Here is a 24,110-nt window from a genome sequence, read left to right as displayed (position 1 = left end):
TCTGTGCTTAGTAAGTTCCCTCCATCTACTGAGCTCGGGGACACAATCTGGGCCATAGTTTTGTGACATTAATAAGATGGTTACCATCCATCACTACCTTTGTACCCTATGTACTACAAATATTATAATGTGTTTATTTTTTGTGCTCAGTTCACTGAAGATATGAAAGATACATAATGGTCTCACAGCTGATGTTCATGAGTAGGACTGGTGGGCATTTGGAAATTTAATGAGATCAAAATTTGTCTTTGGAAGCCAAATATATCACAAAAGGACGAAAAGATGTCAAATGGTAGCACATAGAAAGAGCAGTTAGACCAACAGGAAATATCATTAAGGAAACTCAAGAAGAATTTGTCTTAGAAATATGCGGCCAAAAGCAAGGTTTATGTTTCTTTTCAAAGAGAGTATAGGAAGACCTCCATTCAGTCAATGTCTCACTGCTTAAAAGGTTTGGGTCTAAGCTGGATCTCATTTAAGTCAATAGGAATTTAGTTCAGTAGGACCAGGACTGGACACTTAATTAGGAAAATACTCAAATGTCTGCAGCAAATGGCTTCAGAGGTATCTACCGGAATAAATCCAATAGGACTGCTGTCAAAAGGGCTCTGTTTCTATTCAACAGCCTGAAATAGTCAAGTCCTAAAGTTTCTGTCAAATGAAAGGTCTTGATTGTCCTCTCACTTATACCAGCATAAGACAGAGGTTATGTCCTTAACAATCCAGGACTTCATGATGTAAAATCAGCATAGTTTTTGGACTTCAATAGAACTTTGCTTATTTAGGCCATCTGAAGTCCTGGTCCCTATGGATTTACATCAGTGTTCAAATAATAAATCCTGATTATCCTTTTACTAAGATTATTTGAACACCAGGGCCCAATCCAATAAAGTATTTAAGCAAATGAATAGTCCCATTGCGTAAGGTTAAGCACCTGCTTAAGAGCTTTGCTGGATAGTGAATTTCCCCCAGTACTTTAGAATAAATGGAGATCAGTGTGCTTTGATATCACACTAAATATTATTTTACTATATTTTCAGTGCAGGCCAGTTTCAGTATCTACATTTTCTTGATTTTCATCATGGGCGTACTCCTGTTCTCATGGAGGTTAACAATGGACAAACTCCCACTGATTTCAACAGAAGCAGGCCCTACCTTTGTATATACAAAAGAAATAGAACACCACACAATAAATTAAATTCACTGATGAGGTAAAATGGTCATGGCCATTACACACATTTATAATTCATTCATATAACTTAATTCACACAGGACTGAAAGAGAGTGTAGTAGGAATTGGGTGTCAGTAATAGGTTGACCAGAAAAGGAGGTATGCAGGTTGTACATGGATGCAGCTTGCACCAGTGAGGCATTCAGCGGGTGGGCAACTCAAGTGCTTAGATAGTAAGGGTGGGAAGGTCAGTATTTCACAAAAACAACCAACAGAAGAACATATAATAAAGCAGTTCCTGCCACTTTACTTTACACGCTTCTGATGTCTACATCTGACCCTCCAGCAGTATAAATTAGGGCTGCACAGCTGGAGCCAGATTTGTCCATTTGGTCCAAGTTCAAACTAATAATGCCTCAAGTTTCCCCATGTATAAAAATCAATCAATAAATAACCACATCCCTTTGCAAAGTGTTTTGAGCCCCCCTACATGAAACACACTGTTTAGGCTTCCTGAAATATAATTTTCACAAGATAATCCCTGCGTGTAATTCCATAGTCTAAAAAATTGAAAACCTGAAAAAACACTGTTCCCTCCTAGGATTTTTCTTGGGTTTTTTTGCAGGCTAGTCCTGTATTTTGTCACCTGCCAAGATGAAGATCATCCCTGGGATTTTCAGATGTGAAAAGATTAGCATTATAGAAACTAGCCAATGGAAGGAACATTCATGAGCCATCCCCTGTAGTCATTAAACTAGCTTGCTGAATACATCAATTTACTAAACATGCAAATGCAAATGTTTAAAAATAAATCAAGCCACATCATTTCTGTTCTACCACATTAAATTCAAGACTATTTAATTAAAACAGATATTCAGTTTCAATGTGCCTGGTACAGAATGTGCTAAAGTACAATGAGAGCCACTTGCAGAAGGAAGTGTTGAAGGAACAGATATGTTAAGATTACATGTGCACTACACCAAACAAAATATATACAGAAATACAGCAGAGCTCTTTCAGATAAGTATCTGCTCAAAAAAGCTCCAAATGGAAAGATACAAGGAAAAAAACACAGCAAAAACTAACCTATAACCAGGAATCCAACTGACGCAATGCCTGGGTTTGCAGACCACCTGAAACAACAGCTCTAAACTGTGTGATTGCTCCTGGCCATCTCAATGTAGCATTAAGTCAGATGCCCAATGAAAATCACTTAAAATGTTAACATTGTTGCTAAAGCATGTAAAAAGGAAAGGAATGAGAGGAAAATTTACATGATCTACTCTGAGTCTATGTCTACACTACAGCTTTTGTCAGCATAATTTATGTTGCTCCAGGGTGTGAATCACTCACCCCCCTGAGCAACATAAGTGATACTGACATAAGTGCCAGTGTGATGGGTTGTACCACTGAGCCCACCTACTCCACCATTCTGGGCTCCCTTACAGTGGCCTGCTGAGCCAGGCCCTCAAGCCTCCTCCAGCACACACAGGTAGAGACACACCCAGCTGCAGAAAGACACAGACACTGAAATCACCACTGCATGGGAAGGCTTCAGCTAAGGACTTGCCCCCTCTGGAGTGTAAAACTGTACAACATAAGCTCGTTGAACTCGCTCCCTCCCTCAACGTGGAGGAAGATATGCACAGCTTTTTGCCGGCCCCCCCTTTATGAATTCCACAAACTGGTTTTATAGAAAACAAAAACAAGTTTATTAATGACAAAAGATAGATTTTAAGTGAATGTAAGGGATAGCAAAACCGGTCAAAGCACATTACCGAGCAAATGAAACAAACACGCAAGCTAAGCTTAATATACCAAAGAAACCGGTTACAAGTAGTAATTTCTCACCCTAAATGTTGCAGAGGTTCTTGAAGGCAAGCTGCTCTTGTTTGCAGTTTAAGACTCCAGGTATTTTTTTCACAGGCCAGACACCTTCCCAGTCTGGGCTCAGCTCTTCTCTCCTGCTCAGTCTTTGTTTCCTAGATGTTTCCAGTAGTCATCCTGGGCAGGGATTCAGTGAAGAACGACCCCTCATTTTGTCACTCCCCTGCCTTAAATAAGTTTTACATATGGCAGGAATCCTTTGTTTTCCAGGGTGGTTCCTCCCCCTTTCAGTGGAAAAATACTGGTATTCTATCATGGAGTCCAATACTAGGTGGCATGATCACATGACCCTGAAGTGTCAAAGCAGCCCTGAGTCAAAGGCTGTCTGTAGCATCCCAGGAAGGTGGAGATTTGCATCTTCAAAGACCTATTGTTCTCCCTAATGGTCTATTGACTTGTTTCCAGGTAGCCAGCCAGATTGATTGCATTTTGTCTGGTGGGCATTCCCCAGGTGCAAACACTTTTGTAGTACAGATGTATAGTCAATATTCCTAACTTTAGATACATGCATACAAATAGGATAATCATATTCAGCAGATCATAACCTTTTCAATGATCTCCCATGCCTTATCTTGCATAAAACCCATCTTAGTTATGCCGTACTCATATCATAACAATATCTCTATGAAAAGCTTCTCCTTCCAACATAGCTTCTGCCGTTCATGGGGGCTGAAGTAGTTAAACTGATGGGAGAGCTTTCTCCCGTCGGATTAGAGTAGGTACCTTGGAAAGCTTACAATGCAGCTGCACTGCTGTAAACTCGCTAGTGTAGCTATGCCCTGAATAACATCTTATTATGGCATCAGGAGTGGGTGACACTGCTTACATTTTTACCCCAATCAAGGGTGAACCAAGTCCAAGGAGCTTAGTAGGTGTCAAGGAATTTATAACAGCAAAGAATAGGGCTCATCATTTCCTGAATAACCTCCTTCAGATGATCCAGAGTGAAGAGATGGCTGTGGCTGCCAATAAACACAGGTACCGAACATTCAACAATGCAAACCTCTTGTGCTCGCTCCAACTCTCTACAACAGAGAAGTCCCAGTTCTGAGTCAGAAATTGCAATGCCTTACTAATGCCAACAACCCTTATTCATGTGAGTAGTTGTATTATACATTTCAGTGGAGCTATTCCTGGGAAGATGTGATTTACTTCACATGAGTGAAACTTTTCAGGACCTGGCCCTTAATGTGGCAGAATAAAGACTCCAGCTATTCAAATCTGAATGTGAGATTTAGGCATCTCGGGGTGAGGGGGAAGGGAGGGGAAGACGACAGGTACTATACTAGAGAAAATAAAGTACACCTCAGATCCTCCATATCTTTTGGCACAGAACAATCTCAAACCAAGATCTATTGACACAGTGCAGCCAAGAGGACATGAGCACCATCATTGCCAGGAGGCGCTGGAGATGGATTGGCCATGTGCTTTCGATGGAAACTGATTCCATCACCAGAGTAGGAATAAGAGGGACAGCTGAAGATAAGGGAAAACGAGGCCACCCGAAAACAACATGGAGAAGAGCTGAGGAAGCCGAGCTGAAAAACCTGGGGCACAGCTGGGGAAACCATTGAAAGACCTGCCAGAAACAGACAGGAGTGGAGGAGTTTCATCACTGTCCCAAATCCCAGAGGCATAATGAGAACATGATGATGACGATGACGACTACTTCTTGTTGTTTTTTTAAAAAGACCCCACAATTCATCACCCTTTCCCCTTGTGCTTTTCTTTTCCTCTCCAATACACAGGAGGGAGACACCTCTAGAGCAGCCTAAAATCCAACACTAAACACACACTGCAGGCTTTACGCAATTATTGATTTTGCTATTCAAGTAGAAAAAGAGTAGTTACCATAGCAACTCTAATACCACATGGTGTGTACAATATCACTGGATCTAAAATACCAACCCCCCCCTTTTTTTTTAAAGGCATAGACATTCATTCTCAAACTGCTGGCCCATGAAGAGGATTTTACTTTAGCTTTGCATGGGCGTAGGTGACCAGACAAGACACAAGACGTGGGAGAGTCAGGATCCTTGTTTGTGGCTGCTTCAAAATACGTCGCTTTCCTGATATTACTTTTCCGTATAAGGAAATGTTATAGTTGCCTCAGAAATGTGGTGCTGCAGTCAGCATAATAGCCAGTGGAAAGGGGAGAACAGTCCACAAGATGCTATCCCTGGCTCACACTGAGAGAATCCTGATATAGAGGTTCCATGCTTTACCCTCTATGGGATCCATGCCAAACTACACATGCATCATTCCCAAAAATGGCTGAGAAAGGGGGCTCTCCATTGTTCTCAGTTTTACTGTCTTGCTGAGGTTCCTCTCATTGTGACTGAAGAACTTAGACTTTTAAACTATTTGTCCACTGCAGGGTACACTTGAATGAGAGTCACCAGAATTCTGCAAAGGAGAAGACCCTGGTTCACCAAAACTTTGCTTATATATACACAACAAGTTAAAACTGGTACAAGTGAGAGATGAATCAGGCTCAATGTTCATTGTATTTCTCCCTGACATTTTGTAAGCTTTATAAAAATGAGGGTGTAAACAAACCATAACATATGGATTTTTCTAAAAAATGACATCACATTATAAAAATAACCACTCCTTCTCGCCCCCCCCCCCCCCAAATAAACTACTCTGGATGTTCATTGTACTTAAATTGTACCTTAACAGCATGGGCCAAATCCTCAGTGTAAATCAGTGTAGCTCCTCTTACCTCAGTCAATCTTTGCTGGCTACACCATCTGAGGATCTGGCCCCATCTCAGAGAATGCCAGGAAAAGGAAATTGCTTACAAAAACGTGAGATGGTACATCAGCATTTTGAGACATGTAGGGGACCTCTCAGTAAAATCAAAGGCATTTCACATTCTGGTTTGCATACTGAAGCATTCCACAGTCCATGTCATAGCAGACAAGCCAGCATGTGATATGGCTTTATCTTCACTCAGAGGCCTGCCACATGGCAAAATATGCTGCAGGCCGGACTGAAAAATGTTGTAATACATACTGATAAGTAGTATCACTGAGCTACAGTCTATGCAGTTCATGACTAACTGTCACACATGGCCAATAGGAGAAAATGTTAGTGAAGTTTATTATATTTTCCATACTCAAACAACACTAAACCAGTCTGGCTGAAATGTACACTTTTTTTAAAAATCAATATTTGAGCAGAGAATAAAGATGGAAAATTGCACTCCAAAAAGGTATTCATTTAACAAAAATAAAAACTGAAAAATTGTTGGAGAGATGTGGCGTTAGAAATGGAAGTTGCAATTCAACCTTATAGCTAGTTTGCTCTGCCTGTAGTCACAATAATATTAGATAGAAAAAGAAGGCAAGTGTGTGCACGCACACACACACACACACACACACACTACGAACTAGATTCTTCTGACTGAACCCAACTCCACTTGTAGAGTCATACAGGCTACCTGCATGTCTTGCTCCGCTAAGGGGTGTGGAGCTCTGAGCTAGCAAGATCTCTACAAAGTGGGTTGGGCTAGCCAGAGCAATTAGGGTCAGGCCAGCCGGGTAACACGTTTATTCAGTGCAACTACTCTGTGAGAGCTTTCACTCGGAAGGCACTTACGGAGTCCTGGCTGGACGTTAAAGTTGCCCTATCTGTCCAGGTTGAATCCCCTCTAATGGAGCCATAGATTTGTTACACCTTCTGGCACAGTTGTTACTCATTTGGGCAATTCTGGCTCTGTGTTTGGAGACATGAGCAAGGAGATCAGAGTCTACAGAAGAAGTTGGTTTTAATGATGCCTTTGGAGATGGAGAGGGAAAACACAACAGGCAAGAGAACAACTCCTTTTCTAAGTATGAGGAGTGGCATGAAAGAAGACATGAGGGCAAGCATAGGGAAAGGAAATGAAGGGGCATCCTGAGACAGGGTTGGATGAAATGAAAGCAGAGAATTAGGCTGGGGCCAAGTTATATCGTGCCTTGAACTGGAGGAGCTGGATGTGTTAAAAAGCAGAAAAGCAATGAAGGAATTTGAGGAGAGGAGTGAAATGCTTGCAGCAGTAGAAGTGGGTGTAGATATGTTTTGAATAGATTGAAATGAGACGAGGAAAGCAGCAAGGAGGCCAAAGAGGTTATCGCAGCCAAGATGAGAGACTGCCAAGATGTGGACAAGGATTTTATAGCAGTGATGATGGGGAGGAAAGGGTAGGTTTTGGTGACATTAAAGAAGAAGATACAATGGCATTTAGTAAGATCCTAGTTATGGAGGTGGAGGAGTAAAAAATGACAGCAAGCATTGTAACCCTAGGTGACTGGGAGGATAATGAAGTGACAGACAAGGGGCGGAATGGAGAGGGATTATAAGGTAAAATGCAAAGCTCAAATGTTTCCATCCATCCAAGAAGCCAAAGGAGTTACAACAGGAATAGGTTTAGTCCACTAGGTTTGAAATAGTGAGAGACTGTCTAGGAGAGGATAGCAGAGTGAGCTGGAGATGCAAGGAAAGACATGGGAGAAGTCAGGTGTATAGAGAGAATCATCACAGAGGTGGTAACTGAAACATAACATAGCAATATAGATAGTAGGGCAATGGATTCTCTAGAAGTTCTTAAGATGGACAGATATTATGGATGAATAGACTGTTCAATATTTCCTATATGCTCATGTTGATAAGCTGTTTGACTCCTGAAGTTTCAGAGATCCATCATATAATGCTGTTAGTATGCAAATATTATGTTCAGGAAATAAATGGTTACGAAGCCTATGTTAATGGAGACATGCAGATGAGAGAGAAAAAAAATACATGGAGAGATGGACAGAGATACAAATTAAAAATTTTAACATATTTAGTAGACACACACTGATCTGCCAAGATACAGCTGAAAGATATAGGTCTCTATTTCTAATAGCGATTGCTGTTTTCTAATAAAGTTCAAAATTGAAATATATGCTCCAAGGGAATTTTTTTCCTACAAAGATATACTTTCCCCAATAATTTTATGCTCATTTTCCGCCCTCAGGCTGTTGAACAAATATACAGGTGCCTCTTCATAATTCACTTGGTTGGCAAAGTTGAAAATTTCTGGCAGCTGGTAAATATTTTCTGTAGAATAGTATCCTCCTTTCTGGGGTTTTTCAATCAGGTTTTTTTAGCTGGTTGGTTTTCGGGGATGGGGGGGGGTTGTTTCCAGGGGTGTGTGTGGTTGTCTTATTTTATTTTGTTGCTAAAAGTAGGACAATGGGGAATGTTTTTTAGGACAATGGGGAAACTTGTTAGCTGCCTAATATGTGCAGTTACAATTTGTGTGTTTTAAACTATTCTCTTACGCTATTTTGGCTTTGCTGCACTGTTTGGGCCCAATTCTACAAATCCTTACTCATGCAAACGGTGCTTATTCACACAATTAGTCTCATCGATTTCATTGGCTCCAGTAATGTAAGGAAAGGTTTTTGGAATTGTGCCCCACATACAGGAAACCAGTGGCTGCTATAAGACACGACTTTGTGTCTCAGATTGTAAGCTCTGGTCACAGTTTAAGCAGAGGTGGAGAAAACTGGTTTGAAATCCATACCTTTGATTTCTGTTCATGAACATATGCTCCTTCTAAGCGGTACTAGCATGATTCAAAATAAAACATCAATGACAGTTTATTTTTTTTAATAGCACACTCTATTTATCCGATATCAATTGCCTACAGCAACGAAAATTTCAGGTTATTAACAGTACTTTCCGCTTCCCATCCCGCAAATGACCTCTCAATTTCCATTGATTTCAATGGGAGCTGAAGGTTGCACAGCATTCACAGGATCAGGCCCCAGAATGGTATCAAGAGAGAAATAGTTTTCTGTCTCCTCCTCAAATCGAGATGCTTTGATATGAATAATCAAACTTTCAGCATCAGCTTCTGGATCTACACAGAGAAACAAGTAGCAGCTGAAAAATTCTTTAGGAATAAATATGAGCAGCAAGGAGCTCAGTGCAAAAGGCTACTTTATTATCTCAATCAGAACCCAACCTGCTGTTGGCTAGTATCATGGAAACAGAGCTGTGTCGGATAGATATCTATTTACTAGACCGCTGTCATAAAACTGATGCAGGTGACTGTGTAGGGAGAATATAAACCTTCTGTCTGGCAATCTGATCACTGTATTGTTTATGGCAGGAAAGCTGTAGCAAAGAATTTTTATTTTTGACTTCACTGATAAATAAAGGCCAAGTGCAATAAAAACCGTGGGCATACCATACAAAAGGCCATATCAGCTATGGAAAATCTTTTTGTTCAGAGTGCCCAAGGCCTTAGTCAGGCTTCCAAAGCGCAGAATCCAGACAGAATCCAGATTATTCATTTACCTATTCACACTCCAGAATAACCTCCCCCTGGATGTGGAGGGAGAGGAGAGTAACTAGAGTCTGCTGGTCTTTGTTGTAAAAATGGAAGACAACGAAGGAAGAATCATGTCCCGTCTATAATGTACCAACCTATAAATTAGTCACTACAGGCCAAGTCTCTTTAGGATATGTGCACTACAATCTTTTAATTGGACTAATTTATGAGCGTGTTTCATGGTCCAGTGTATCAATTAGTCATAAGTTAAAGCAGTGGTGCTCAAAGTTTTGTACTGGTGACCCCTTTCCACAGCAAGCCGCTGAGTGTGACCCCCCCTTATAAATTAAAACCAGTTTTTTATATATTTAACACCATTATAAATATTGGAAGCAAGGCGCCGTTTGGGGTGGAGGCTGACAGCTCGTGACTCCCCGTGACCCCCTGAGGGGTCCTGACCCCCAGTTTGAGAACCCCTGAGTTAAAGGGTTTGTTCTTTTCGAGTCAGGAAAAACTCAGCTCCCACATCTCGGCTTTGGGCTCCAGGCACAAATGGCAGGAAAGGAAATGTTTTCTCTCTACTTGTTAGCGCATAATATTCCTTTCACATGTCACTGAAGCAGACTTCACCCAATTCCTCAGCCTGCTGGCAAAATAGTAACCTGTGGGCCTCTTGTAGTAATTCAGAGAGTTAGAATAAGGGGTGCAAAGAGTTAAAATGCAAAACTCTAAGCTATTGTAGACCTACTGTGGATCACTCCAGTGTAAAAGAGATCAGAATTTAGCCCCAACTACCTACCCTTGGGATGCTACATGGTAATGGGATACAGAGCCTTTCATCCTGACTGATACCAGTCAATCCCAGGCACAGGCACAAAATTTCCAAAGTGCCGGGGATGCTCAACCCCGGGCACTGTCCCAGGCCCCATCCCTGCTCCTCCTCTTCCTGCCCCCGCTCCACCCCCTGCCCTGAGTGTACCATGTCCTTGCTCCTCCCCCCTCCCTCCCAGCCTCTTGTACGCCATGAAACTACTGTTTGTAGCAGGTGGGAGGCATGGGGACAGAGGGAGGGAAGGGGGGGCACTGATCTACGGGGCTTGCTGGTGAGTGGGAGGCACTGGGTCGGTGCGGGAGGGAGCTGATAAGAGGGCTGCTGGTGGCCCGTGGGTGCTTCAGCCCCAGAGCACCCATGGAGTCAGCTTCTATGATCCCAGGTCTAACAGTAAAATTATGGTTGTTAACAGCATATGTTAAAAAGACCGCTGCCAAGTAATTTAGGGCCCCAGATCTAGGCTCTGTTTAGAAAAAACAGCTAAAAATATTCATCCATAGTCGATAAAGATCAAACACAACCATGATTGTTTCCCTTTTAACTCCTTTTTTGCCCGATGTTTCATACTAGTGGGCAGCAGTGTCCCACCCACATTTTCAGACCATAGGGGCACATACCTCTGACATGGAGGACAGAAATACACCTTCACATAAAGCCATTAGCCTTTTTTCCCCCCAATGATCTGGGAGAAGATAAAAAATCTTTGTTGATAAAGTTAGCAGACATGAAAAAAAAGTGGTGATAATTAGGAATGGTCAGTTCTACAGAGTGATCTCTGGTACAGGTGAGTGTGACACTGCACCCCGTATTTACCATAGTGATAGGATTATGATATGTTTTGTACAAATTTATGCCTTGTGAGGTGTCATTTTAAAAGTCTTAATCTGTTGAACATTAATATCCTGTTAAGTTATACGTGCTATCATTGTATATGAACTTAAGAAGTTTTGCTATGTATGATTTAGTTGGGGATTCATCCTGCTTTGAGCAGGGGGTTGGACTAGAGGACCTCCTGAGGTCCCTTCCAACCCTGATATTCTATGATTCTGTGTGCCACTGAAACATGTTGTGAGATTGGGAACACCCACAAGCAGCCCTTCAGGTACAACAATAAGAAGGCCAAACTACATTAATGGCCTTAAGGAAAATACAAACACTCACAAGGATTATCCCAGGAACTATGTACAATGGAAACCTCTCAGAGATAGCACATACCTAACAGAGACTGTTTGACTCATGTCACAGCAAAAGATCTTTCCAGCAAGTTGGAAGAAGATCTAAAAGAGGGAAGAGACATCATCGCTTGGCCTCACTCCCCCTACAACAACACAACACCTGGAAACACCTTAGGAACAAAGACTGAACTGGGAAAGGGCGGTCCCAGGAAGGAAAGAAGTAAGCCTGCCTTTCTATGGAAGCTTAGTGGACTGTTTGTACTATCTAACAGGGTGAGACACTGCTTGATGCAAATCCTATCCAGTTCAGAAAACTTAGATTGTGATTTTGTTTATTTCTTAGGTAATCTTCTTTGATCTGTACGCTATTACTTATAATCACTTAAAAATCTATCTTTCTGTAGTTATTAAATCTGTTTAATATTTTTACCTAAAACAGTGTGTTGTTTCAAGTGGTAAAGGGAAATCTGCTCAGGAGCAAGGGCTGATGCACTGTCCTCTTCACATTCAGGGAGAGGTGGACAGGGTAATCAATTCATAATGGTCAGGCTTTTGACCAGGGTAAGACAGTACGGCTCTGGGGTCCTAGGCTGTGGATCTGGGGAGAAGCTTTTATGTAACTGCAGCTGAGTGTGTCCCTTCCTGTGTGAGTGCAGGACGAGGAGCAGTCCGCAGCTTTGTCACAGCAGCACAGTGTGAGAAGGAGCCTAGGCTGGTGAGACAGAGGGCTCATTGGCACCCTAGTTCCAGGTTGCACCACAGGGAGGCCTGTCACAGTGGGATCATTTGAACACTCTTTTTAATACAGCCAAATGCTAGATTATACATCTTGGAATAAAGGATGCAGGTCATACTTATGTAGGCATGGCAGAATTCAAACTTCTTAAAATAGATTTCAATTGATAATATGAATGTTTACTTATAAGCATTTTTCAATATTCATTGATTTAAATTTTCTGAGTTGTGCAAAATTATGGTGTTTAAGCTATTTTATTTTTATCTATTTATATTTTCCAGTTGGAGAAATTATGGGGGGGTGTCGGACAAGAAGAGAGGTCACATAATTATTTAATAACAGTAGACATTGAAATCCAAAAAGCTAAAGCTTCAAATTACTAACACACAAATTGTCAACATCACACTCAAAATATACAAAGTAAATATCCTTAAACCAAACATGTGAAGAGGGCTTTTAATTATGTTCAAAGAGGGCAGGTGACAAAAAGGCTACAAGCTAATTAAAAAAACCGGAAACCCTAACAGAGGGCTAGTCTGGATTTGGAGGGAGGGTGGAATGGTACATTCCAATACAGTCATAGGAGCAACAAGATGGAAATCAGTGGAGGAATTTGCTCAATATCTCAGATGTCTATACGCAAATGCAAGGAGTATGGGGAATAAACAGGAAGAACTGGAAGTATTTGTACATAAGCTAAATTATGACTTAACTGGCATCATAGAGACTTGGTGGGATAAATCTCATAACTGGAATGTTGGTATAGAGGGGTATAGCTTGTTCAGAAAGGACAGGCAGGGGGAAAAGGGAGATCTTGCATTATACATCAAGTATATATGCTCTTGATCTGAGGTCTAGAAGGAGGTGAGACGAAGACCAGTTGAAAGTCTGTGGGTGAAGAAAAAAGGAGGGAAAACAGGGGTGATGTCATGGTAGGGATCTAATATAGACCACTAAGTCAGAAGGAGGTGGTGAATGTGGCATTTTTAGAACCTACAGAAATATCTAAAAACATAAGACCTAATAGTAATTGGGGACTTTAAGTACCCAGATATTTATTTGAAAAATAATATGGCAAAACACAAAGTGTCCAATAAGTTCTTTGAATGTACTGGGGACAATTTTTTTGTTTTTGTTTCAGAAAGTGGAAGAAGAAATGAAAGGGGACAGCCATTTTAGGCTTGATTCCAACAGGGAGGAATTGGTTGCAAATCTGAAGGCTTAAGGTCATTTGGGTAAAAGGAATCATGAAATGATAGATTTAATTATTCTAAGAAAAGGAAGGAATGAGAGCAGCAGAATAAGGACAATGGATTTCAAAAGAGCAGACTTCAACAAGCTCAGAGAACTAGTAGATGAGGTCCCACAGGAAGAAAATCTAAGGGATAAAGGAGAATAGAGGAGTTCAGAACTGTCAGTTTCTCTTAATATTAAGAGTGCAACAGCAAACTACCCTGTTGCAAAGCAAAGATAGCAAGAATGGTAAGAGGATAATATGCTCCATCAGGAGCTCTTTAACACCCTGAAAATCAAAAAGAAATGCTATAAAAAGTGGAAACATGGATACATGGATTGCTCAGGAGTACAGAAGAATAGCACAATCATGTAGGGACAAAATCAGAATGGTTAAAGCACAAACACGAGTTATGCTTAGCAAGATGCATAAAAGACAATAAGAAGAGATTCTATAAATGAATTAAGAGCAAGAGAAAGATGATGGAAAGTGTAGATCCTCTAATTAGTCAGAAAGGAGATCACATTGATGAGGCTGAGGTGTTCAATGCCTATTTTGCTTCAGTCTTAACTAAAAAGGTAAATGGGTTCCAGATATTTCATTAACATTAACAAGAAAGGGGAAGGAACGCAGGCCAAAACAGAGAAAAAGACAGGCTAAAGAGTATTTAGATAAGTTAGATGTATTCAATTTGTCAAGGCCTGATGAAATACAACATAGGGTAGTTAAGGAACTTGCTCAAACAATCTTGGAACCATTATCTTTGAGAACTCATGTAGATCAGGTGAAGTCTCGGAGGACTGGAGAAAAGCAAATATAGTACGTATCTATAGGGGAACAAAGACGACCCAGGGAATTATAGCGCTGTCAGCCTAACTTTGATATCAGGAAAGATATTGGAACACATTATTAAACAATCAGTTTAATGGGATGGTAAATAACGGGATGATAAGTAATGGCCAAAATAGATTTGTCAAGGACAAATCATGTCAAATTAACCTAATTTCTTTCTTTGCCTAGTCAATGGGAGGAGGAGAAGTACACAATATACCTTGAATTTAGTAAGGCTTTTGATATAGTTCCATATGACATTCTCATAAGCAAACTACGGAAATGTGGTTTAGATGAAATTACTATAATGTGGGTTCACAACTGCTTGAAGGACAATACTCAAAGTGTCATTATCAATGGTTTACTGTCAGACTAAAAGGACATATCTAGAGGGGTCCCGCAGGGGTCAGTCCTGGGTCTGATACCATTCAGTATTTTCATTAATGACTTGTATATAGGAGTGGAGAATATGCTGATAAAATCTGCGGAAGACACCAAGCTTGGAGGCATTGTTACTCTTTGGATCCCAGGATTAGAATTCAAAACAGCCTTGACAAATTGGAGAATTTTTATATCAGACCAAGATGAAATTCAAGTGAAAAGTACTACACTTAAGTAGAAAAAATTAAAAGAACACACACAAAATGGGGAATAACTTGCTAGGCAGTAGTATTGCTGAAAAGATCTGGGTGTTATAGTGGATCACAAATTGAATATGAGGCAATAATGTGAAGCAGTTGCGAAAAAGGTTAATATAATTCTGGGGTATTAACTGGAGTATTAACTGGAGTGTCACGCATAAAACACATGAGGTAATTCCCACTGTACTCGGCACTGGTGAAGCCTCAGCTGGACAACTGTGTCCAGTTCTGGGTGCCAGTTCTAGAAAGATATGGACAAACTGCAGAGAATCCAGGAAAGAGTAACAAAAATGATAACAGATATAGAAAAACTGACCTATGAGAAAAGGTTTAAAAACTGGGCATGTTTAGTCTTGAGAAAAGAAGACTGAGGGGGGCCTAAGAACAATCTTCAAATATGTTGGGACTGTAATAAAGAGGACTGTGGTCAGTTATTCTCCAGGTCCACTGAAAGTTGAACAAAAAGTCATGGGCTTAGTCTGCTGCAAAGGAGATTGAGGTAAGATAGTAGGAAAATCTTTCCAGCTATAAAGGTTACGTTCTGGAATAGTCTTCCAAGGGAGGTTGTGGAATCCCTGTCATTAGAGGTTTTTAAGAATAGGTTGTGCAAAAAGCTGTCAGGGATGGTCTAGTTATACTTGGTCCTGCCTCAGCACAGGGGACTGGACTAGATGACCTCACACGGTCCCTTCCAGCCCTACATTTCTAGGATTTAATAAGTTCTCAAGCAGCATTTTTCTTAATTTGCCTACCTGCATATTTCAACTTTTATTGATGGAAATATTTTGTATTGGTTTGTGTTTGTACAGTGAAATGGACATTTACCATAAAAATCTAATCCTTCCTTATCTAATCCTTATCCTATACATAGGATAAGGGACAGTATTGTGGAATACAATACCTAGCTGAATAAGCAAGGGTATATCAAATAGAAATAAGGAAGTTGTATTACCTTTGTGTACAGTTTAGTGAGACCATTGCAGAAGTACTGTACCCAGCTCTCAGTACCACACTTCAAAATGAACAGTGACAAACTGGAAGGGGCTCAGAAAAGAACTATTAGAGAAATTATTGAAGTACTAGGAAATGTGCCTGATAGTGAAGAGACTAAAGCAGACCAATCTATTTAATTTATCCAAGAGAAGGTTGAGAGGTGATTTGATCATGGTCTGTAAATACCTGCAAAGGGAGAAGATTTCTGATAGCAGAGGACTCTTCAATCTAGCAGACAAAGGGATAACAATATTCAATGGCAAAAGGATGAATCTAGGTAAATTCAAACTAGAAATAAGGTGCAAAGCTTCTAACCATGAGATGAACTGATCACTGGAATGATTACTTTTGGGTATGGTGGATTCTCCATTACTTACTGAAGTCACTAAATCTAGACTGGATATTTCTCTCAAAGCTATGTGCTAGGTGAACCAGAGGTTTTAGGCTTATGCAGGAATTGCTTGGTGAAATGAAATTCTATGGTCTGTGTTACACAAGAAATCAGACTGAATGGTCCCTTCTGGCCTTTAAATCTACAAATCAATTCCTCTTTGGGGATCAGTACTAGCAGATATTTCAAGATTTACCTGGGTTATCTGTGATAATTTCAGTCTCCAGTTACAAAGGGAACTTTTGCTTGCTAAACAGCTACCTGTTTGCACAAATCACTTACAGCAATCCATTCACGGATGCCTACAGATCCCAAATGATCTGAGAGTTGCTGGTGGTCAGACCTCTGTCCCATCCCCAAGTAACCAACTTTTAAAATGAATAATTGTGCATGTCTGTTTTTTTATTCAGCTAGACCTAACTTTTCAAAGGGTCCACTAATTTTTGAGTACCCCCATTTTTGGGTTTCCAGTCAGAGGCACATAGGGACCGGTTTTTCAGAAGTGCATGAGCACACATCTCTGCTGGCTGAAAAATCACGTGATAGATTAATCAAATTGGACACTGTGACCCAAGAACCTTGTAATGCCAACTAGCAGAGAGCATGGGGTGCATAAAGTTTACAGGGATTCACTGGGTCTGGTATTTACATTTGTGATAACTGAAAAGGGGGTAGCTCCCTTTTATGGACACCCAGCTAGCCAGTTAGCTATCAAATCCCTGTTAGTAGTGGTTCTCTACTTGCTTTACCTGTAAAGGGTTAAAAAAAGCCCATAAGTAAAAGAAGGAGTGGGCACCTGACCAAAGGGGCCAATGGAGGGCTAGAATTATTTTAAATTGGGAAACAGCTTTCCCTTTGTCTGTCTGTTGTTCTCCGGAGAGAGGGGACAGAGCAGAGACAGGGCTAAAGCTATGCTGTAAAAAGCTGTGAATCAGGTATGAAAATCACCAGATCATACCTAGAACTACTCAATTTGAAACCCCAGATATGTAAGTAGATCAGGAAATGTCTACAAAGACGTGATTAGGTTCTCTCTTTTATTTCTGTAAGGTGTGGCAAATTGCCAGCACTACTTTGATGGGTCTCATGCTTTCTCTTTTGGGGAGGGTTCAGGGCACCGTTTCTCACCCCTGAACTGGGGTATTAACTGCCCCACTAGCCCTAGAGGAGGGGAGTGGAGAGGGAGGGATCCGGGCCCACCCTCTATTCCAGGTCCCAGCCCAGGGGCCCTAGGGATAGCGGTAAACGGCTTGAACTAGCGATACCTTCCCCTGGGCTACTTCCCTCTCCTGCCCTTCAGCTTGTGGGGCTTCCTGCCCTCCCTCTGCACAAACCAGGTGTCCCTTTACCTAGGGTCTTGGTCTTCTTAGCCCACTGCAGCACTTCTCCAAACTCCCCTCTGCTTCCCTCCAAACTGCTCTCTGCTCCAACACCAATCCACTCGGCTTCAACTCCTCCAAACTGCTCTCTACTCCAACACCAATCCACTCTGCTTCAGGTGCTTTAATTAATCTATAGCAAACTTCCTTCCCTCTACAGGGAAGAAGGCAGGCTCCCTTCTAACACTCTCCTGCTGCCCTCTGGCCATGCTGTATCACAAAGGCTTGTGGACTTCTCTGTGCTAACCCCCAAATGCTTCTGTTTTGCTGGTAACCATTAAGCTGGACCTCAAGAAAACCATTCTTGATGCTAATTATTATATTTGCTCTTTTTAAATCTAGCAATAGCCTAAGTTCCAGATGTACTTTCTTTCTTTTTGTTTTCAATAAAATTTCCCTTTCTTAAGAACAGGATTGAGTTTTTTGTGTCCTAAAAATCATCATAGAATACAAGGGTTGGAAGGGACCTCAGAAGGTCATCTAGTCCAACCCCCTGCTCAAAGCAGGACCAATCCCCATTTTTTGCCCCAGATCCCTAAATGGCCCCCTCAAGGATTGAACTCACAACCCTGAGTTTAGCAGGCCAATGCTCAAACCACTGAGCTATCCCTTCTCCCCCCACAAAGAGGTTTGTGCATATGTTGTTTCATTAGATGGTGGCAACAGCTGATTTACTTTGTTTTCTTTCTCAGCTCTTCCCCAGAGGGGGAGGTGAAAGGGCTTGAGAGTACCGCACAGGGAGGAATTCCCAAATGCGTCTTCCTGGGTTCAAAGAGTTGGTTTTTTTTGCATTTGGGTGGTGGCAGCATCTACCCATCCAAGGTCAGAGAAAAGCTGCAACCTTGGGAGTTTAATACAAGCCTGGAGTGGCCAGTATTAATTTTTAGAATCCTTGTGGGACCCCACCTTCTGCACTCGAAGTGCCAGAGGGCAGAAATCAGCCTTGACAACATTCTAGTTCACCAAAGAACCTCAGATAAAGGTTTCTACTGAAAGCCTGTGTCACACTGGTGATCATCATCTTTGTGAAGTGTCTGTGTTGACAATATGTATGGAGATGTGCAAATGTATTGTCCACACAGACATTGCACAAAGATGATGGTCACCAGTGTGACACAGGCTTTCAGTAGAAACCTTACGTGAGATTACATATATATAAGAAATTATAGAAACCTTATATGAGGTTTTATATATATATATAAATAAAATAAAGAAATTATGTTACTAGGGCCTTGCAATTAAAGGCAGGTCACCCAGAGGTAGCGTGCCTTAAGGCAGGTTCTAACAGAAAAGGGGTTGAAAACACATCTCCTTATTTGACCATTGTGTGTCTTCCAATGGGACTCTGTGGCACTCTGTACCTCAAAACAGCACCCTGCAACTCCCATAATCACCACTGTCATATAATAATGATATTTTTGTACAAAGTACATCTTGTAAGGTATTATTTTAAAAGCCTTGATCTGTTGAACATTAAAATGCCGTTGTATGTATTATCTGTGTATGTAAAGTTATGAAGTTTTTCAGTGTGTGTTACTGAAATACGTTGTGAGGTTGGGAACACCTATAACCAGCCTTTCAGATATAACAATGGAATAGACAGATGCACTAATGGCCCAGTAAAGGGAACCCACACTCCCAACTATCATCCCAGGAACTGTACACAATGCAGACTTGTCAGAGATATCACAGACAATGGAAAATGCTTGACCAATGAGGGTGGACCCCCATGTCACTAGAAAAGATCTTTCCAGCAAGCTGGAAGAAACTGTAAAAGAGCGGAAGTGACATCACCACTTGGCCTCAGTTGCCCCACAACTCAACACCAGGAAACACATGTGGAGGACAAAGACTTTGAACTGGGGAGGTGGTCCCAAGGTGGAGGAGACTTCCAGCCTGTGTATTGAAGATGTGTGACCTATTTGTAATATCTGTCAGAGGGAGACCCTGCTTATCAACCGGCACTGGACTCCTTCCTGGGAGAGGCAAGAGCACATCAAGGTCACAGAGGGGAGCTGTGCTGCCAGCCCTGTCTGGGGACCGCCTGGCCATACAGAAGTGGCCCAGCTCTGGGAGCAGGGTAGGGAGGGCTGTTCAGCAGCGAGCCAGCACCTCGGCTCCCACGGCGCAGAGAGTCAAGCACTCAAGCAACCTTGGCAGCTCCCACCAGCTTCCGATCCGCTGGCTCCTGGCAGGTGATAGTTTGCAAACTCTAGGGCATGCCCTAAAACCTCTGTGCTAAATGGAGGCAGAAATCGGTTTATTGTTACATTCAAGGTACCCTTGAGAATTATTTTTCTGTTTTTATATAAACAGTTTACATTTAACTTTATACAAGCTGTAACCCTGTAACCTTTATACAAACCAGTAGATGAGAGACCTCAGAAATTACTGAAACTAGAGGTGTCATAATGACTAACACCATAATGCAGAGGGCCTGTGGGGAAATTAAAAGGCACAACTGAAGTGGAAGAGGGCATGATTTCAGAGGGGTTCTGGGCTCCTTTGCAATGGCCCAGATACCATACTGCCTATATTCTGCCTTTGTTAGAGGGATAGGCCGTCCAATTCCTCTAACAAACAGACAGACAGTGCTCTGGCTCCCGCAGCACAGACAGCCAGGGCCCGAGTGGGCCGGGCAGCTCCCACCATCTTCAGATCCACCCGCTCCTGGCAGGAGGTGACAGTTTTCAAACTCTGGGGCATTCTCTAAATTACATTAAAACAATGTCATATCGGGCTGTTAAGAAGGCAATCCTGTCCTAATAGTACCCACCATCACCAGATTAAGAATGAGATCTTAAGACGTTTAAAGAAAGTTTTGTTTGATAGCATTCTGTCTGCCAAGGACAACAGTTGTGGTTGTGAAATCTCTACTACTTTACTGTTTTGTCTTTATGGTCCCCACTTCTCTACTGTTTATCTGTATGGTTTCTTTCTGTTTTTTTAATTGTTTCTGTCTGTTGCATAACTAACTTTGCAAGATTTAAATCAACTAAGGTGATGGGGTATGATTGGATAAAGAATTATTTTGCAATATGTAAAGATTGGTCAAAGAATTATATTGTAATATGTTAGAGTCAAGGTTCCTTCCCCACTCTGAACTCTAAGGTACAGATGTGGGGACCTGCATGAAAACCCCCTAAGCTTATTTTTACCAGCTTAGGTTAAAACTTCCCCAAGGTACAATCTATTTTAACTTTTGCCCTTGGACTTTATTGCTGCCACCACCAAGCGCCTAACAAATATAACAGGGAAAGAGCCCACTTGGAAATGTCTTTCCCCCCAAAATCCCCCCCAAGCCCTACATCCTCTTTCCTGGGGAAGGCTTGATAAAAATCCTCACCAATTTGCATAGGAGAACACAGACCCAAAACCTTGGATCTTAAGAACAAGGAAAAAGCAATCAGGTTCTTAAAAGAAGAATTTTAATTGAAGAAAAATTAAAAGAATCACCTCTGTAAAATCAGGATGGTAAATACCTTACATGGTAATCAGATTCAAAACATAGAGAATCCCTCTAGGCAAAACCTTAAGTTACAAAAAGACACAAAGACAGGAATATACAACTAGCACAATATACATTCAGCACAACTTATTTTACCAGCCATTTAAACAAAACAGAATCTAATGCATATCTAACTAGATTGCTTACTGACTTTTTACAGGAGTTCTGACCTGCATTCCTGCTCTGGTCCCGGCAAAAGCAACACACAGACTGAGAGAACCTTTGTTTCTCTCCCACTCCAGCTTTGAAAGTATCTTGTCTCCTCATTGGTCATTTTGGTCAGGTGCCAGCGAGGTTTTCCTAGCTTCTTAACCCTTTACAGGTGAAAGGGTTTTTCCTCTGGCCAGGAGGGATTTAAAGGTGTTTACCTTTCCCTTTATATTTACGACAGTTAGTAAAACAATTGGTTAAGGGATAGCTAAGCAGGACTCAAGTTTCACTATATAAACTGAGGTCCAAGAAAGAGACCAGCTGGGAAAGGAAGGAGAAGGAGAAGAAGAACTCGCCTCGCCTCGCCTCGCCTCCAAGACACAGCCCAAGATCAGAGCTGCAAGAATCCTATGCCTGAATGTGACATGCAGCAACTAGAACCCAGATGAGACTGACCTTGCATAGCCATTAGGGAAAGTCTGCCTGTGTGAGCAGGATTGGTGAGCATAGCATTGTATGCTTAGTGTGTGTATTCTGCTTGGTGATTGTTAATAAATAGAGGTTAAGGATATTACTGTATAAGGCTCTTTCACTGGTAAAAGGTTCTGCAAATCCACAGAAGAGTACGCCCTGAGCCCTGGGAACTGTGTGAGGTGCCCTAGAGCGTATGGGTAACAAATTTGGTGGGGAACCTAGGCAACCTAAGGTCGTTTGGACTGAATTGATCTAGCCTAACAAAATAATAGCAGCAGAATACTGGTGCCATTTTGTCAAAAAGGGTCACTACCTGCTTGGCAAAATGTCTACCCTGAAACAACAGGTGGAAAAGAAAACAAAAGGAAAGGGACCAGGATGGGTAGGGGGGTTAGCTGAAGAGCCCACCTTCCTTGCTAAATGGGTAGCAGAACAAGGTCCATGCCCACGACGCAAGATTCTTTCCAGGGGAGGGATTCCCTTAAGTCTGTTTGTAGGAGGTGTGAAGCATTCTGTATGTACATGAGGCCAAAACCAAAGAAAAAGACTATAAAAGCAGCAGCTGCATGTGCATTATGGAAAGCTGTCACTAATCTCTCCAGCCTACTAGCACTCCAGGAGAGGCAGTTGTAGGATTACAAACTGGAGTTGGATATTGTTAAGGATAATTTGGCTCAGTATAAGGCATCTCAGCATGCCCGTGGAGCTTCAGCATTACAGAATGCAACAGCTTTACAGATGAAAAAAGAGAGTGTGAGAACTGAAACTAGGAAACCTGGTTGGGGGAAGTAGCCACATTGCACATGAAGCTGGGGCATGCTCAGGCAGCTGTCAGAATAGTTTTAGAAGAAAATAAGGATCCCACCCAGACAAACAGCAACAATACAGTCTACAGGCAGCAAGCGGAAACTAGAAAACATGTTGGGAATCCAGCGGGACACAGCAGCAGCAGCAGCAAGAGGGGGAGTAAATGCTGGCACCAGGGACATAGATATCTGGGATAATATTTGGAAGGGAGATAGTTGGGTCGATCCTGAACAGAGAGCTCTTGGATGGTCATACCCCACCAATGCTTTTCCTGAAGCTCCCCCATGCCCCTGTAAAAAGGGAATTGCAGGATTTGAAATTAAAGGCGTGACAATTCAATCCTGTGGCTCCAGTTACCTTTAGGGTGGTAACAAAAACAGAACCTGGCCCAAATAATGCACAATAACAAAGGGAAACAAGGCAAAGTATTACAGAGATTTCCAGTTTTACCCAAGAGCAGGTTTGGGGAACTGCTCAGTTACTGGGACCCCTAGATAGGGATATGTGTCTGGACTGGATGATGAAGGTGTTGGTGTGATCTGGTGGAGGCTGGCAGACTAGGAGGTTTTAGCCCAAGCATGTATTAAAGCTTCAGACTGGGCAGTAATATGGACCCCTGAAGAGCAGTTAGGTATGAATGGTGTTCTTGCTAGAGGATGGAAAGTAATGACATCAGCCTGACAATTGGGGAGGTTTTTTATGTATCAGAACAGGGACCCCGTGAGCCTCTGGAATTTTATCTTATTAAAAAGGAGGTATATGGCTGCTGGGGTTCTGCCAACGGTATTTGGGACCCCCCCAGTTTCAATACATTAGCTTCTAAGATTGCATTGTTAGACAGTTTGAATTCAAAAAGGAAGGTGATTTCAGGATCCCTAGATCCAGCTAGGGGGTACCGCGAGTTAAAACAGGACATTTTTCGAGTGGCTGTAGTTTTGAGACACTCAGGGGTGAGCTGTGATGGGTTCGGTCACAGAGACGTGCTGAATTTACCTCTGAGCCCGTTTTCCCTGCCAGCTTGGGACTCCAGAATCCTGCCTTGTTGATCCAGACACACCAGCCTGCTGCAAACACAGACCCAGGTCTGGTCCACACCTCCAAAGCTGCAGATTTTAACCAAAAACTGCTCAGCAGGTTACCTATCTCCAGCACCCAGACACCTAGCTCCCAATGGGATCCAAGTCCCAAATAAATCCGTTTTACTCCGTATAAAGCTTATACAGGGTAAACTCATAAATTGTCTGCCCTCTGTAACACTGATAGAGAGATATGCACAGCTCCCCCAGGTATTAATTTTGCTCCCCCAGGTATTAATCACTTACTCTGGGTTTACTAATAAACAAAAGTGACTTTATTAAGTATAAAAAGTAGAATTTAAGTGGTTCCAAGTAATAACAGAGAGAAGAAAGTAAGTTACCAAACAAAATAAAACAAAACGCGCAAGTCTAAGCCTAATACATTAAGAAACAGAATACAGATCAATCTCACCCTTAGAGATGTTCCAATAAGCTTCTTGCACAGACTAGACTTCTTCCTAGTCTGGGCCCAATCCTTTCCCCTGGTACAGTCCTTGTCAGTTCCAGCTCATTTGGTA

This window comes from Lepidochelys kempii, chromosome 2 (genome assembly GCF_965140265.1).
Source record: "Lepidochelys kempii isolate rLepKem1 chromosome 2, rLepKem1.hap2, whole genome shotgun sequence".
NCBI lineage: Eukaryota > Metazoa > Chordata > Testudines > Cheloniidae > Lepidochelys > Lepidochelys kempii.
Note: the sequence above shows the minus strand (reverse complement) of the source record.